Source organism: Globicephala melas, chromosome 21 (assembly GCF_963455315.2).
Source record: "Globicephala melas chromosome 21, mGloMel1.2, whole genome shotgun sequence".
Classification (NCBI taxonomy): domain Eukaryota; kingdom Metazoa; phylum Chordata; class Mammalia; order Artiodactyla; family Delphinidae; genus Globicephala; species Globicephala melas.
The window spans coordinates 7,764,351-7,768,948 of record NC_083334.1 but is presented as its reverse complement, the minus strand read 5'-3'; the positions used below and the strand labels follow the sequence as shown (position 1 = coordinate 7,768,948).

At 42.1% G+C, this 4,598-nt stretch overlaps 1 pseudogene; it reads right to left on the bottom strand.

Moving 5' to 3' along the window:
- Positions 1 to 2,408: 2,408 nt before the first annotated feature.
- LOC115841218 (U2 spliceosomal RNA) lies at positions 2,409 to 2,530 on the bottom strand (annotated as a pseudogene).
- Between the last annotated feature and the right edge of the window lie 2,068 nt (positions 2,531 to 4,598).

Sequence of the window (4,598 nt, the reverse complement as noted above, 5' to 3'; positions counted from 1 at the left end):
AACGGAATGAAATTTAGTTCTCACAAAAATAGTGAGTTTCAATTTTGTGTGTGCTGTCACTTTTTGAATTTGGAGCACTTCCCATCCACTCTCAAGCTATTGTGTTGTCTACATCAATCGTATTTGGTGTGCTCGCACAGTTGTGAAACGTCTCCATGAATTCATAACTAGCTAAGAGTCCCAGCTGAGCACTTAGAAGCAGGGGGACAAAATTAAAGTTGGGTTATTGCTCATCTCACCAAACTCTTTCCCTTCCATTGTTTGGTTTCTGTTGAGAGTCAGTGATGGACAGAAGACACATCACCTGATGCCAGAAAGAACAGACCCCTCAACCCTCCCTTTACTCACATGACCTTTAAACAAATTGTGAAAAGAAAAATCGATGAGTCGATTTAATAAGAACTTGGAGAGATAGTTCTCTGTTAAACTCACAGATGTTATTTTTAACCAGTAATTTACAGGGGCATTTTGTTTGAATAATTGCTTATGATTTGGCTTTTCCATTCATAGATCGGCTAATGGTTGTTTGTTTACGGCTTATTCACAAATTGTGCAGTGATTCCCGTCTACAAGGGAAAAAGTCTATGGTATGTGTACTCAAATCATGCTATTTTCACTTATGAATTTAGGTTTGATGTTTGTATAATTAGCTCTGCTAACTCTTTAGCAACCAAAAATGTTTTCCTGAATACATTCTATTCATCTCAGAGGTGGGTACAAGGGCTGCAGAGAACCCAGGCGACTGGAAATCACAGACTTGGCCAAATGATCATCACATGTGATTTTCATTTTCAATATCCTTCTGGGATAGTATGTCTCTATTATAGGGTTATTGGTAGAAATCATTTTTATGGTGTTGAAGAAAGATGAACCAATTCGAAGTTTATACATATTCTGAACCACAACTTCCTTGGGGAAATAAACTACTCTTGCTTCAAAGACATTTTGGGCACTGATGTAATAAATGAAGCAGTGCTAATGGCATGTTGGCACTGCCAGCCATGGATACTCTCCTCAACCAAACTAGCCCTGGACTCCTCTGAGCCCTTTTAGATGAGCTGGCGTCCTCAGGCACATCCTCAAGAGACCAAGTTCAGCAAGATTCTTGCTAAGTCAGTTTATGCAGAATCCACCCTATCCCCAATATTTCCTTTTAGTAATTTTCTAGCCACTGACTCCACACTACTTTTTAGCTATAAATCCCCACTTTTCCTTGTTGTATTTGGAATTGAACCTAATCTCCTTTCCCTACTACAAAACCCCATTGCACTGGTCCCTACACCTGTGAAGATAGTCTGTCTACTGTTTTAACAAGTATTGCGAATTTTTTTTTTTTAATGTGACAATGCCTCTTTGTAATATACTTCTGCATGTTGCATGTGGGTACAAAACCTTGACATTTAAAAAACTGATCGGGCTTCCCTGGTGGCGCAGTGGTTGAGAGTCCGCCTGCCGATGCAGGGGACACGGGTTCGTGCCCCGGTCCGGGAGGATCCCACATGCCGCGGAGCGGCTGGGCCCGTGAGCCATGGCCGCTGGGCCTGCGCGTCCGGAGCCTGTACTCCGCAACGGGAGAGGCCACAACAGTGAGAGGTCTGCGTACCGAAGGAAAAAAAAAAAAAAGTGATGGAAATAAACTCAAAGTTACTTTAACTTCTACGGTATAACATTTCTCTGTGAATTATTTCCTGGAACATTTACAAAGGATACCAAACATCTTTTAAAGAATGTGAAGTTTCTTCCAAATGATCAGGTAGAGAACAAAACCATCTGTTTCTTCAACAAGTATTTATCATTTACTTATGCTAGGGGCTATGGGTGCAAAAATAAAAGTAACATATGGTCCCTGCCTGCAGAGGGCCTCAAACTTTGTGATGGACCAAACAGATGATGATAAAATATGCTAAGGATATTGTTAGAGAGATGCTCAGGGTTTAAGGGGAGTAGAGAAAAAGAGAGAACCCAATTCAGACTGAGGAATGGAGAAAAAAGGAGAAAATTTCTAGAAATGATCCAAGGCTAAATCCTTAAAAAGAGAATACACAGGTGATGGGCAGACCAAAAACAGGTGGGTTAGCATTCCAGTAAGAGTGGCCCCTGTTGTAGGGTCCTTCTCAATCTTGGGAGAAGACTACAAATCACTGGTTAATGGTGAGGGGAAGAGATGCCAGGTCACCCAGCTCCTGCTACGTCATGCTAAGGAACGTGGCTTTTAGATACTTTTAAAAAAAAATCATTTTGTTTTATCTTTATTTAATTTTGACCATGAGATAGTTGCATACTTAAGGTAGACTTTCTAATGGTTATACACAGCACAAGCCTGGAGGCACAGAGTCTGACCATTTCCGTCAGTATATTCCAGTAGAATAAAATAACGAGGATGAGAAGCTGAACATGGGCACTAAAAGTAGAGATAAAGAACAAAGGACGCAGTTGAGATATATTTAGAATGTGATACCGCAGAATCCTGTAATTAAACTGATAAGAACAGATACTACACTTAAGCTTAGCCAAAAGGCCAAGAAGTTTCTGTCCTCTACCTCAGCCGCAGACCAGAAAATCATTTTCTGGACACGGCAGATCTTAGGATCCCTGGACTTCAATACTTCAGGCCTAACTGAGGCTAGTACCTTCATTTTGAAAGTAGCAAAATTAAGTAAGTGTTTATACATGGAATCTTGAGACGGCCAACTTCTTCCTCTAATTGAATTCTAGAATGTAAGCCTCAAATTGTTAGTTTAAGATGAGGGGTGCCTTTTATTTACATTGAAGTGATGGCAAATTGTGAAGGGGCAGGAAGCAGAGTGGAAGTCTGGACATTTATATTCTTTAATTCAAGATGTAAGACAGGTTTCATTTGGCATAACTCAATATATTGAACTGTACTCATCTGCACTAAATGATTTTACAGGCACTCAGATGAAATGACGTTTTTGCAACTGTTGGAATTTGGAAGCGGTTTCCAAAGCCTCAAAGAAGCTCTTACGTTTGGAATGAGTTCTGAGTGATCTCAGTACTTGTAAATAACCTTGGTGGGTGTCCCTGGAATGCCTCGTGCGATCAAGCATGAAGAGATCTTGAGTGTTGTCTAGAATTCTTTTATCTTTACAGCAACTCCACAACAAAGCTGTGCTTATAAAGCTTCTCAACACAGACAGCAGGGACAGTACCCACTTCCCCTGTGTTTTTCAGATGCAGGTGGAGTCATGAGGATCATTCGTCTCTGATCTCATTGACAGTCAAGAAGGAACATGTGGTGGTGACCTTGTACACAATTGTCTTTCTGGGGAGAAAACAGCTTAACATTTGAGAAAGATACAAAATGAATGGATCCTTTAGTTTTTAATGATCAATTCTAATATATAACTTACTAATTATGGGAACCTCCTAATTCATGAAGATATCCAATTTGGGTGATTTGAGTTCAAAAGAGTAGAGCATCAACCAGATGGTCCAGTCCAACTCCATGTTTGTAGTGTAACTATTTTTTCAGAAGATTATCTTAGGACAAAAGAGAAAGCAATAAATGCTGTACGTCATTAGACAGCATCACTATGGAAACCTGATGAACCTTATTCTTCACCTGTGATTAGTAAGAGGGAAGTCCCACATCTACTCCTCCACTTGTTTCCTTCCTATTTCTATCACAGCAAATGACCTCAAATCTGGCTGGGTAAGTGTAGATAAGTAGGTAGTAAAGATTATTGGCTTAGTATTTGAAGCCAACGGTGGAACACATTTGATTGAATGCCAAGATGTGTGTGTGTGTGTGTGTGTGTGTGTGTGTGTGTGTGTCTGTGGTATGAGACGCGTGTCTGTTTTTTGAGTTAGCTGCAGAAATGATCCATGTCTCTACTTCCAAGCCACATTCTGGCAGACGGTGTACTCCAGAGATGCTCACCACCACAACCCCTGACCTACAAGGTCTTCTACAGTGTCTTACTGCCATTCCTGTGCCTTCTAGACCTGGGCAACTCCTGTGACCCACAGACTATGAACAAAGTGGCCGTGTGCCAAATGCAGGGCAGACAGGAGGGCAGGGGGCAGGGCACAGCCTTTGAGGGTGTGGCATAAACTAGTCAGATCCAGCCAGGCCCAAGATGGCAGAAGGTTTGACTTCCAGTAGACCTTGAGTCTCGGTATACACTCATTATAATACACTAGCATCTAAATGACACACCCACAGGCATCATGACATAAAAGCGGGCAGTGGTGCAATTCCTGGAAACCCCTGCCCCTTCTCCAAGATAGTTAGAATAATCCTCCCACTTGCTAGCCTATGAAGTTAACCAGCCCATGGGACTTCCCTGGTGGCGCAGTGGTCCAGACTCTATGCTCCCAATGCAGGGGGCCCGGGTTCAATCTCTGGCCAGGGAACTAGATCCCACATGCATGCCACAGCTAAGAGTTCACATGTCATAACTAAGGAGCTGGCGAGCTGCAACTAAGGAGCCCACGGTCCACAACTAAGGAGCCCGCCTGCCGCAACTAAGACCCGGCACAACCAAATAAATAAATAAATATTAAAAAAAAATTACCCAGCCCATTAAAAATTAACCACCCTGAACCCTGGGGCCTCTCACCTCTGAGATGGCCCA